We start from the raw sequence: 13,197 nt of genomic DNA, 5'->3' as shown, positions 1-13,197 counted from the left end.
GAGAATTTGTTAGCTTCTCTTAATATATATATATTTTTAGGATAAATTTTGGACTCAGTTACAAAAAACATTTTTTAGATGAATTAAAATTATTACCAATGAAATATGTTAGGACAGACTAATGTCTTATATGGTAGGACAGACAAATGCTTTATATAAATGAGAACAGGCCAATGCTTTATACATTAGGACAGACAAATGCTTTATAATATTGGAACATACATATAACTATAACCATTACAAAATTAATCACCATTTCATATTTGACAATGTTTCCTATACATTTTAAATAAATCAAATAAGTTTAATGTGTTTTCCTCAGGTTGTCAGTCTTAATATTTCAAAAAGACCAAATTTAGAGTTGTGTTTTTTTCTTGTTTAGTTAGCCCTGGATGAGTTTGAACCCACCAGCCTTGGTGCATGTGGCCAGCACCACAACCACTGTGCTATAGGCTCCAAGCCCCAAATTTAGAGTTTTGATTTTGGAAGGTTTGTCAAATATGAAAAGCAAAAAACATTTGTTCAAATAAGATTACAAGCCAAAAGATTTTAGAGAAAATACATAGTCAACTGGATCACATGTAAACTCGTTCACAAATTCCCTTTTATGAGTTTCATTTAACCTGCAGAGACAATCTACAAACATTCTGAAACTTCTTTAACTTTTGCCCTGCTTTTCACTTTCTTAAACAAACATTCTGTTTCAGGACAAAATTTATCATACAAGATTCTTTCCTTACACAATGCCATTTTCCTTTCTGTCTAATTTCTCTTACTCTCAAAAACTCACTTCCTACAAAACAGGAACACAGTTTACCATGAAGTCACCCATTCATTGGCCAAACTGATAATTAGAAGGTTAAAAAGGCAAGAATCTTATCCTTTGACAAAGACTTGGTTTCTCCAACAATTTAAAAAACCAACCAAATTATTACATTTTACAAATGAGAGACATTTTATGAAATATAACATTGATAGAGGATTTTCCCACTCAGGGCTGGACAGGGAACTCTAATTTTTCAGGCTCAGGTGAGCTCAGACATCAGACTCCCATCTCTAGGCACAAACACATTGCAGACCATACCCTCTGAGTCCTAGCAAGGCCATGAACAAAGCAGCCCAAAACATTTTTTTTGGATGGCTCCACCCTGATAAGGAGCACACACCCTAATTCCCTGCCCAGACAAAAACCACATTAAAGACCTAATAACCTTGCCCAAGGTGAAGAGCTGCATTTATTCATTCTCTAGAACACTCATTCAGTTTGTAAACGTATTTTTCCATCTACCAAGTCCTGGCCAAAATATCTCTCAGGGCCAATTATTTACCCCTAGATAAAGGACCCATGCTGGAAACCTCTGACTTGGGCCTCCTCCCTCTGGTACTCTCCACTCTCTCTGCATGCTCCTCCATCCAATGAAATCCCATTTTATCACTGATCTGTGGCCTGCAGGCTCAATTCTCAAATTTCTGAGACCAAAGACTCACTAAGAAATTCCAGTAACAAAAGTACAATACAGTCATCCTTTCTAATATCTTTTCATTTTCCCCCAAGTCTCACATGGTCATGTGGCTGCCAAAGACAGACAGAAAGCAGAAAACCTGGAACTTACAGTTTCTCTCAGAATAGCCAGGGGGCAAAGCTGGAGCAGGGAAGAAGGGCACACTCACATATTCATTTCACTCTGTAAAGAGGCGGGGGCAAAACCCCACCTATTGTTACCTGTCTCAGTCATTCTCCAAGCACTTATATGCACACAATTCCAACCCATTTCTTAACCTGACAGCCTCAATTTCCCACTTAAGCTGCCACTTAGTCATAGGAAGCAAACCAACACTCCCCTAGGCCCTGTGAAGGGAGGTCCAACTCCACCCTCAGAGTTCTCTCAGTCACACCACATCCACACACTCTCATACACCTCTCAACAGACCTGCCAGTGACCTAACGCCCAAGGAGTTGATCAGGCTCCTTCTTCCACTAAAACTGTAGTGAGACTCCCAGATCTATCATACTTTGCCTTAGATGTCTCCCTGTCTAGGTACCTTTTCCTGCATGCCAGTTCCTCCTGGTGTTTGACTCTGTGAAGACCTGCCAAGGGGGTCATTCCTCTGCCCAGTTGAGGCATCCACACAGGGAGGCCAAACTGCCTCCCTGGCATGCTCAGCGGTTCACATCACCCAAGCCGATCAGGGGTCCCCATGTGGGTGTCCAGAGGATTGGCAGCAACTACCAGGTGCATGTTCTCTCCAAGAGCGATCTTGCTTCTCAGTCAGGGAACCAAAATGTTGCAGGAAGATGTGGCCCAGCAGAGAGAAAAAGCACCCAAACACCATGTTTATAAGAGGAAGGGCTTTGTTTGTCATCTGGGAGCTTACGGCATAAAAGAACTCCAAATGGCTGTGCTCCCTGACTGCCTTGGTCTTTCCTTTTTTATTAACAGTCAAAAAGTTCCAACACATAGGTACTCTTCTCATTGACCAGTTTGAATCAATAGGGTGATGTTGTTCCAGCCCCTACAGAACTATAGGATTTCACAGAAGTGGAAATTTCCAAGTTAAGTTTACAAATTCTGAAGAGCTGAGTCACTGTGGAGAGGACCCTGCACATGTGTCCTTGTGGCCTCCTTCAGAAGATCTATTCTCCTAGACCTCACCCTTCTTGGCTATCCTCTCTCAGTGTGCTCTCCCAAGAGTACTGATGTTTGTTTGCTTGTTTGCTTGTTTGAGCAGGCAATTAAATCTGATAAACTCAAACTAAAAAAAAGTCTGTGTCTCCCATGGTGAATAACAGCTGAAATTTTATTTTAGTGATTTTAACCTTAATGGGGCTCCTTGGAGTCTGGGGCACATAGAGATTTAGGCAGAAATTATGCATATAATTGGGAGTCCCTCTCTCTGGTTTTCCTGAGTTTCCTGCTTTACTTTCCAATGGCTGTGGTTACTCCAAAGGCTGTCCTCTGGTTTCTTAAGCCAATAAGATAGGTGGTTTCGATCCCACTTTTAGCCATCCCACATGATGAGCACTGGAAATTTCTCTCAAGCCAAAGGCCATTTTCTTTACTTTTTTCTTTTTATTTTTTATGTATTTATTTATTTATTTTTAGAGACAGAGTCTCACTTTGTCACCTTCGGTAGAGTGTCATGGTGCCACAGCTCACAGCAACCTCCAACACCTGGGCTTAGGTGATTCTCTCGCCTCAGCCTCCAGAGTAGCTGGGACTACAGGTGCCTGCCACAACACCCAGCTATTTTTTGTTGCAGTTTGGCTAGGGCCAGGTTCGAACCCACCACCCTCAGTATACAGGGCTGGCGCCCTACTCACTGAGCCACAGGCCATTTTCTAAAAAGGGAAATTCAACCTGGTACCTTTCTTCTAATTTTTGACCCTCTCCAGAATTCACCTACTTTGGTTCACTCTCCAGTTTTTGCATTCTGTTGGGGGTTTATCATAGTTATCTACAAGAAGATTACTCTTTTTTTTGTTTTTTGAGACAGAGCCTCAAGCTGTCCCCCTGGGTAGAGTGCTGTGGCATTACAGCTCACAGCAACCTCCAACTCCTGGGCTCAAGTGAGTGTCCTGCCTCAGCCTCCCAAGTAGCTGGGACCACAGGCGCCCACCACAACAAACACCTGGCTATTTTTTGGTTGCAGCCATCATTGTTGTTTGGCAGGTCCGGGCTGGATTTGAACCTGCCACCTTAGGTGTATGTGGCTGGCACCTTAGCCGGTTGAGCTACAGGCGCCAAGCCAGGAAGATTACTCTTAAAGGAGCTACTCAAACAAGACTGAAAGTTGAGCTCTTCTATCATCTCCTTCTGTAATTCCAACTCAACATACAAGACTTTCTCACATTATTATTCATATCTCTTAATATCTCTCATACTTTCTTTCTATTTGTTTCTCTGGCCCACATTCTGGATAATTTTTTGATCTATCTTCCATTTCTTTAATTTACTCTTTTTGTTTGTTTGTTTGTTTGTTTTTTGAGACAGAGCCTCAAGCTATCCCCCTGGGTAGAGTGCCATACCATCACAGCTCACAGCAACCTCCAACTCCTGAGCTCAAGAGAGTCTCCTGCCTCAGCCTCCCAAGTAGCTGGGACCACAGGTGCCCACCACAGCACCTGTCTATTTTTTGGTTGCAGCCATCATTGTTGTTTTGGCGGGCCCGGGCTGGATTCAAACCCGCCACCTTAGGTGTATGTGGCTGGTGCCGTAGCTGCTTGAGCCACAGGTGCCAAGCCCACTAATTTACTCTTCAATAAAATTTAGTTTGCTATCTGGTCTATCTATTGTTTTGGGGTTTTTTTCAGACACAATCTCACTACATTGCCCTAGGTAAAGTGCCATGGCATCACAGCTCGCAGCAACCTCCAGCTCTTGGGCTTAAGTGATTCTCTTGCCTCAGCCTCCCAAGTAGCTAGGACTACAGGTGCCCACCACAACACCCAGATATTTTTTTTTGAGACAAAGTCTCAAGCTGTTGCCCTGGGTAGAGTGCCATGGTGTCACACCTCACAGCAAACTCAAACTCTTGTGCTTAAGTGATCCTCTTGCCTCAGCCTCCCAAGTAGCTGGGACTACAAGCACCCACCACAATGCCTGGCTATTTTTTGGTTATAGTTGTCATTGTTGTTTGGTGGGCCCAGGCTGGATTCAAATCCACCAGATCCAGCGTATGTGGCTGGTGCCTTAGCCTCTTAAGCTACAGGCACCAAGCTATTCCAGCTATTTTGTTGTTGTAGTTGTCGTTGTTGTTTGGCAGGCCTGGGCTAGATACAAACCAGCCAGCTCTGGTGTATGTGGCTGGCACCCTTAGCCACTGAGCTACAGGCACAAAGACTGAGTTTTCATTTTTAATTATTGTATTTATACACTAGTCCTATTTGGTTCTTTTTTTCTTTTCTTATTTTTTCTTTTTATTGTTTTTTGTTGTTGTTGTTTGTTTATTTTTGGTAGAGACAGAGTCTTACTTTCTCGCCCTCAGTAGAGTGTTGTGGTACCACACAGCTCACAGCAACCTCCAACTCCTGGGCTTAGGCGATACTCTTGCCTCAGCCTCCCAAGTAGCTGGGACTACAGGTGCCTGACACAATGCCTGGCTATTTTTTTTTTCCAATGTGCAAAGTCTTTTATTTAAAATTTTGAAAAGTTGGCTTGTCACCTGTGGCTCAAGTGGCTAAGGCACCAGCCACATACACCTAAGGTGGCAGGTTCGAATCCAGCCCGGGCCTGCCAAACAACAATGATGGCTGCAACCAAAAAATAGCCGAGTGTTGTGGTGGGCGCCTGTAGTCCCAGCTACTTGGGAGGTTGAGGCAGGAGACTCGCTTGAGCCCAGGAGTTGGAGGTTGCTGTGAGCTGTGATGCCATGGCACTCTACCCAGGGATACAGCTTGAGGCTCTGTCTCAAAATAAAATAAAATAAATTTTGAAAAGTTAAGAGTTATGACCACCTCAGTATATGCCATTCCCATTATAAGAAGGTATGACAGTTTCAGACTCGTGCAAAGCTGTGTTTTCACTTACAGAGCTCTGTAGGCTCTTTAAAAGTGAAGCTTGGCTTCAAAATACAAACACTGGGGGCTTTGACTCAATATTTTAATATAAAAAATTACTGATGTACAAAAATGTGAAAGTGTGACAATGACAACTATGAAATCGTGTGATTCAAAGTCCCTTTGAGTGCACTCCACGGTGCACATGCACCTGTCCACACATACTTGGCGTGGAAAAAGAAACTAATGCAAACCAGTGCTACCAAAAAGCGCTGATGTGTGTGTTCTCCACTCCACCAACCACAGACCAATATCTACCCCAAACATTCAGTAACAAAAAGTAGGGCATCTTCCTAGGAACAGCAAAGCAGACTTCTTACTCACAATGGACCAACACAAATAAACCCAGCAAAAAGATTACTGCATACTTAAATTTGGGATAGTCATTCATGAGGATTGTCACAATTCCAATATAATGAACAAATCCCCTGGTTCTCCCCACAACATCTTTTTTCTCCAGCCATGTTGTCCTTGTTTATGGAGGCCTCAGTCATCAATTGCATTATTATCTCCTTTGGTCAAAAACTTGATATATCCATTTTGCTTTTCATGAATCTTCAAGACTCAGTGAATTATAGGAATCTCTCTTCCTCCTATCCTAAAAACAACAATTTCTCCCACTTGTATGGGGTCTTCAACCCAATTTGTTAGAAAAAGAAGGTCTCCTCTATGGAATGCAGGTTTCATGCTGCCACTGAGCACCACTACAATTTGACTTTCACTTCCATTTATTACCATTAACCCCTTCCAGATCATTAGTGCTGAAGAGACAATCATTCCAAAGTTTAGGACTTGGTAATGCAGCTCTTGGACTACACCTCTTTCATGAGGCATAGCATTTTGGAGGTTCTCTGCTAGTACCTCTTTTGCAGAAGTTTTAGGATCTCAAAGGGATTCTTCAGTTTCTGTGTGTCAGGAATTTGGGGCCAGTATAGCTGATGATTCTGGCTCAAGGCTTGTGCAATTATAGTCGAGCTGTTCAGAGGCGCTGAGGTCTCATTTGAAGGCTTAAGTCAGGGAGAATCTGCTTCCAAGCCACCCATGTGGTTGTTGGTAGGTCTTAGTCCTTCCAGTGCTGTTGGATTCACCCGGCTATTTTTTGGTTATAGTTGTCATTGTTGTTTGGCAGGCTGGGGCTACATTCAAACACGCCAGCTCTGGTGTATGTGGCTGGTGCCCTAGCCGCTTGAGCTACACACCAAGCCAGGAAGGTGGTTTTGTTATCTGCAAATAATTTATTTATTATGGTCTCTGCATAGTCGAACTTCTCTGCTAATGATAATCTGTATTTGCAGCCACTACCCAGCACTAGTATCACTGCTTCAGCTCCACCTCAGATCATCAGGCAGTAGATACTCACAGGGAGCACACAACCTAGATTTCTTTTTTTCTTTTTTCTTTTCTTTTCTTTCTTTCTATTTTTTTTTTTTTTTGAGACAAAATCTCCTTATGTCACCCTCAGTAGAGTGCCATGGTGTCACTGCTCACAGCAACCTCAAACTCTTGGGCTTAAGTGATTCTCTTGCTTTAGCCTCCCAAGTAGCTGGGACTACAGGCGCCTGCCACAATATCTGGCTATTTTTTTGTTGCAGTTGTCATTGTTTAGCAGGCCCAGGCAGGGTTCAAACCTCCTACCCTCGGTGCATGTAACCACTGTGCTATGGGTGCCAACCCACAACCTAGATTTCTTACATACACAGTTTACAGTAGGGATCATATTCCTGTTGAGAATCTAATATCACTGCCTTCTAATGGGAGGAGGAGCTCGGCCAGTGATGTCAGTGATGGGGCGTGGCTGTAAATACAGATGCTTCTCTCATTTCCCCCGCTCCTCATCTCCTGCTGTGTGCCCAGTTCTTAACAGAACACAGACCATTCCTGGTCTGCAGCCTGGGAGTTAGGGACCTCAATTCTAACATCTTTTCATCATTTGCCCTCTCTTAATTCTCAGTAGTATTTCACTGTGCTTGTTTTGAGGATTTATATGCTCTTTAATGCTAGTTCAATAGAGCATTATAAACTATCTAATTTTCTTTATTTTATAGTCAAAATTTAAGTTGTTGTGGTTGTCATATTATCCAGAATGGAAGCCCACAGTGTACTTACTTGGTTCAGAAAATTTGTTTTCCCAAATTCAGGTAAGGTGCTGTGCAAATGTAATTTCTAGTGCCTAGTCAACCAGAATGCCAATACTGAACCCCTTCTATACAGAAATTCCCCACTGGAAAGGATATAAAATGAAGTGTGAGTGCAAGTCCAGAAGGCATTGATATGTAATCCATTGGTCCAAAAACATGTCCTAATGGATGTATAGTTGAGTCAATCACTAAAGGATTTGGGGAAGTGATCAGGAGCAAGGGAGGCATTATAGTTAAAGGGAAAAATACAAGCAAAGGCAGAAAGAAACAGCACATTGAAGGGATAATTGGGGATAATAATAAATAATTGAGGGATCAGGCCATAATAAGTTGTGGGAGTAGCATGTCTGATACCCAAGATAATTGGGTAGCAGAGCTACACAAGACAATTTAATTCATCATAACACCATCTCTCCTACAAGATGTTAGGAATAACAGGCAGAAATTGGAGTGCCTTATGCTAAATGCTGCTGATATCAGCACAGTTAGTATCCAGTATAACACCAAGACTGAAACTGAAGCTCTTGTGGGGCCTGACTCAAAGCCAAGACCAGATTAAGTGAAGACCCAGGTCCCACAACGGGACCTAGTCTGGGCCTGTAGGAGTGAAATCCAGAGCTGGGCCGGACTTGCAGCCAGCAGCAAATCTCATATTGGAGAAGTGGTCAGGATTTGATTGGACAGAATGTCATGACTTCATTTGTATTGGGAACAGAAGTTAAAACTGGCTTTTATTTAGAAGAGTTCAAACATTAGTTGAATTTGGGTTCCTGTTATGTGTAAAAAAATAGAATTAAGTTTTAGTAAGAGATTTTGACTGTGTGGTCACCCCTGGTAGAATTCTTTCATAGGACTTGGTTTTGGTGGAGCTTGGGAATGGGGGAGGTGGCCTCCATTCTTTACTGTGCAAGGTCACATCTCTCACAGTTTGAGCTCCTGTCCTCTCCCAGGCACATACAGTCAGAGGAACTTTACTTATAGGGATTCTGCTATACCAAGTTTCCATTCAACCAGGCATTGAATGAGCCTAGACCAAAGCAGTTAAGATAATTTCTAACATTTGGCTCAGCACCTGTGGCTCAAGCGGCTAAGGCGCCAGCCACATACACCTGAGCTGGTGGGTTCGAATCCAGCCCAGGCCCACCAAACAACAATGATGGCTGCAACCAAAAAATAGCTGGGCATTGTGGCAGGCACCTATAATTCCAGCTACTTGAGAGGAGGAGGCAGGAAAATCACTTGAGCCCAGGAGTTGGAGTTTGCTGTGAGCTGTGATGCCACCATACTCTACCCAGGGTAACAACTTGAGGCTTTGTCTCAAAAAAAAAAAAGAAAAAGGATAATTTCTAACTTTTTTTTTTTTTTTGAGACAGAGCCTCAAGCTGTTGCCCTGGGTAGAGTGCCATGGCATCACAGCTCACAGCAACCTCCAACTCCTGGGCTCAAGTGTGTCTCCTGTCTCAGCCTCCCAAGTAGCTGGGACCACAGATGCCCGCCACAACGCCTGGCTATTTTTTGGTTGCAGCCATCATTGTTGTTTGGCGGGCTCGGGCAAGATTCAAACCCGCCACCTTAGGTGTATGTGGCTGGCACCCTAGCCACCAGAGCCACAGGCACTGAGCCAATTTCTAACATTTATTGGATATGTGCTTCATGCTGGACATCATGTTAAGCATTTTACATGCACTTATATTAATTTATAAAATAATTATTTAGATGGGGCTATTATCAATCCTCATTTAAAAATGAAGGAATTAAGGCAATGAAAAGTTATGGAATTTTCCCAGAGACACACAGCTGATAATAGAAACTGTATATGAACCCAGAAGTCAAATGCCAGAACTCTTTTAGTCATGCTATATATCCTTAACTTAAATTCTCTTCAACTGTAAAAATTAAAAGTTTGGGATCAATGGTAAACTACCTCTATACTCCTAGCACACGTACAAACACACACAAACATGTACACACACATGATCTACTTACTACCATACCTAACCTATGATACTCCTATTTCACTGGCTTATAGAGGGATCCTAAAATTTTCAAACTCATTCGAACTTCAGGTCAAATAGAATTGCTAGTGCCTCTGCCTGGAATGCTCTTTCCCCAGATCTCTGCATAGCTGGATATTCATCTTTCAGTTCTCTACTCAAACTTTACCTCTCAAGGAGACTTTTGTCGACCAGCCTCTAAATAGAGCCCCTCCCAATCTACACAGGTAGGCCCTAGTGTTACTCTCTTACCCTCTTTCCTTGGTTTATTTTCTTTTTTCACCTCTAAGAGTCATGTGATATCCTGGTTTATTTGAGAAAGATCTGGGCACTAGATAAGCTCTTTGCTACAGGGGTGTTGCTGCTCCCAGACTGCTTCAGTGGATAGAGTTAAAAGATATATAGGTAGGGAGAAAGATAAAGAAACATATGTGCATGACACTATTTCAAATTTCTATGCTATATACCAAAGTTAATTATGCTTTCCAAATTTTTTTGAAAGGCATACTTAACAACTTTGACTTAAAATGTACAAAAGCAGGCAGCATCCATAGCTCAGTGGGTAGGGCTCTGGTTGCATACACTGAGGCTGGCAGGTTCAAACCCAGCCCAGGTCAGCTAAAGCAACAATGACAACTGCAATAAAAATAATAGCTGGGCATTGTGGCACCTGTAGTCCCAGCTACTTGGAAGGTTGAGGAAAGAGGATTACTTAAGCCCAGGAGTTTGAGGTTGCTGAGACCTGTGACGCCACTGGGCTCTACTGAGGGTGACATAGTGAGACTCTGTCTCAAAAAAAAAAAGTACAAAAGCAAATTATACTTAACAACTTAGACTTAAAATGCACAAAAGCAAATTATATAACCAAAATGTGTATACTCCTGTAATATTCTGAATTTTTTTTTAAAGTGTGATTATCAGATTTGGGAGCAAGATGCCAGACTAGAGACATCTCTTTAGCAGCCATTTGTGATGAGACCAGGCAAAGAAGACTCCAACCACTTCTGGTTGGGGTCCCTTGCCCAGAAACATCACTTTGGGGGCACAGAGAAATAACAGGGGACTCCAGGAACCAACAAGGAGGACAGGGGCAGTGGAAGACTGGCACAGAAGACCAGTGCTTGGATGCCGGCAGAGGTCAACTGGCCTACCAGTGGCAAGCTAGTGACAGAGAAATCCTGTCCTGCATTTTTGTTTTGTTTTGCTTTTTGGATTTGGGTACTCACTGGAGATACCTTGGGAGAGATTAAGTGAGCAAGTGATCTTGAACAGTAGCCACTGGCCAGTATTATGCCAACAGGTGGGGTGGAACTCACACTGTTCAGCTGTTAGTAGGGCGCCACCATTGTGGGAGGGTTGCCTGGAAAGAATAGCCCGCAAGCCTCCTAGTGTGATATTGGTTCTGGCATGCCTGCTGATTTGGGTGTATCCTACTCCCCTAGGAAAGCCACTTTGTGGCCAAGGGGCACTGTTTGGATAGGTTAAGTCATTTTTCTTAAGTAGGTTGATGAGAAATTCAGGCACTCAACCCTGCAGGGATTGAGGGCGAATAAATCAGGAAGACAGGACTGGGTCTTTTTGGTAACTAGACTGTGGCTTCCTGACTTCACCACATACAGCAGAATCAGCAGCAAGATTAGAATCTTGTAACCCCAGAATGTTACCTGTTGTCCAGGCAATATATGCAATATATACCTTTTTTTTCCTTTTTTCAATTTTTTTCTCCTAAGTTTCCTTTTTTTTTTTTTTTTTTTTTGAACGGTAACTATGTACATTAATGCACTTCTAGGGTACAGTGTGGGGTTTTCACATGCAATCTGAAATACCTCCATCAACTTCCTAAGTTTCTTATTTGTTTCTTTCTTTGTTGTTTTACATATATATTTTTTTTTTCCCTAGTTTTTGGCCAGGGCTGGGTTTAAACCTGCCACCTCTAGTACATGGGTCCTGCGCCCTACTCCTTTGAGCTACAAGTGCCACCCTGTTGTTATATTTTTTATTTCTTCATTTTTTTTTTTACATTTTTCAACAGTAAGGGATCTATTTTTGCTATGCTTTTTCCGCTCCTTTTTTTGGAGACAGAGTCTCAAGCTGTCAACCTGGGTAGAGTGCCGTGGTGTCACAACTCACAGCAACCTCAAACTCTTGGGCTTAAGTGATTCTCTTGCCTCAGCCTCCCAAGTAGCTGGGACTACAGGTGCCCAGCACAACACCCAGCTATTTTTTGGTTGTAGTTGTCATTGTTGTTTGAAAGGCCCTGGCTGGCTGGATTTGAACCTGCCAGCGCTGGTGTACGTGGCTGGCGCCCTAGCCACTGAGCTACAGCAGGCACCAAGCCACCTTTTATTTTTCTTTTTTCAATTTTTTCCCTTAGGTTTTGTTTTGTTTTGTTTTGGTTTTATTTCCCTTTGTTTTGTTGGACTGTTATTTTTCCACTTTTATTTTCATAAATAGTAAGAGCTTCATTTTTGCTATAGTTTTTCTACCTCTATTTTTTTCTTTCCATTCATTTCTCTCTCTTCCTCTCTACTTTTGAAATTTGTCTACTTTTCTTATCTTTCCCATATAAATTTCTCAGACAAAAAAGATATCCCTTTTTTAATTTATAAAATTTTAATTTTCTTTATATACTTATATTATTTTTTTCTTTCTTCTGATCTTTTTTATTCTATTTCAATGTGTATTCCATTTATAGTACAAAGCCTCACTCTGAGGCCTAGACTTAGGTGCCTTGGCATTGGCCTGGCTCAAGAAGAACTTGATCCCCTGTTCTAGGGTGTCCTAGCTTTCACCTTTGGAAAGATGGTATTGTATATCCCCACTGTGACATAGTGCTATTTTTTTGTATATTTTGCAGACGTGGGGTCTTGTTTTTCTTGGGATGGTAAGGAACTTTTGACCTCTAGCTACCCACCCAGCTCAGCAACCCAGAGGCAAGAAATTCCAGGTGTGAACCAAAGCACCCTGCTGCATATCACTATTAGTCCTGTCTCTCTCTTTCTATTCTTCTCTCCTTTTTTAAATGTTTCCTTTTATGCCCCATTTTCTTCTCTTCTCTTCCTTTTGGCCCTATACAAAAAGGACACTTCAACACCTAAGCACAGAGACAAGGTAATTTAAAGAGAAAATGAAAGGGAAAAGTAGAGGAAGGAAGTGAACAAGGAGGAAAACATTCATGAGGAGGAACCAACAGAAAATTCTGTCAACATGAAAAAGTAAAACATATCAAATTCCCACCCATAAGAGATTATGAGATAGCTACCCCAGAGGATTCCACCAATAAAGAATTTATGGAATTGACAGAAAGGAGTTTTAAAATGTGGATGGAAATGGGTGGTGCCTGTGGCTCATTGGGTAGGGCACTGGCCCCATATACTGAGGGTGGCTGGTTTGAACCTGGCCCTGGCCAAACTGCAACAAAAAAATAGCCAGTCCTTGTGGCAGGTGCCTGTAGTCCCAGCTACTCAGGAGGCTGAGGCAAGAGAATCACCTAATCCCAGGAGTTGGA

The 13,197-nt window shown here is 42.4% G+C and overlaps 1 pseudogene; it reads right to left on the bottom strand.

Moving 5' to 3' along the window:
• Nucleotides 1-5,860: 5,860 nt before the first annotated feature.
• On the bottom strand, nt 5,861-6,361 carry LOC100944483 (annotated as a pseudogene).
• Nucleotides 6,362-13,197: the final 6,836 nt, after the last annotated feature.

Source organism: Otolemur garnettii, unplaced genomic scaffold (genome assembly GCF_000181295.1).
Source record: "Otolemur garnettii isolate 467f Iridium unplaced genomic scaffold, OtoGar3 scaffold00256, whole genome shotgun sequence".
Lineage (NCBI taxonomy): Eukaryota > Metazoa > Chordata > Mammalia > Primates > Galagidae > Otolemur > Otolemur garnettii.
This window is presented reverse-complemented; position numbering and strand designations above follow the sequence as displayed.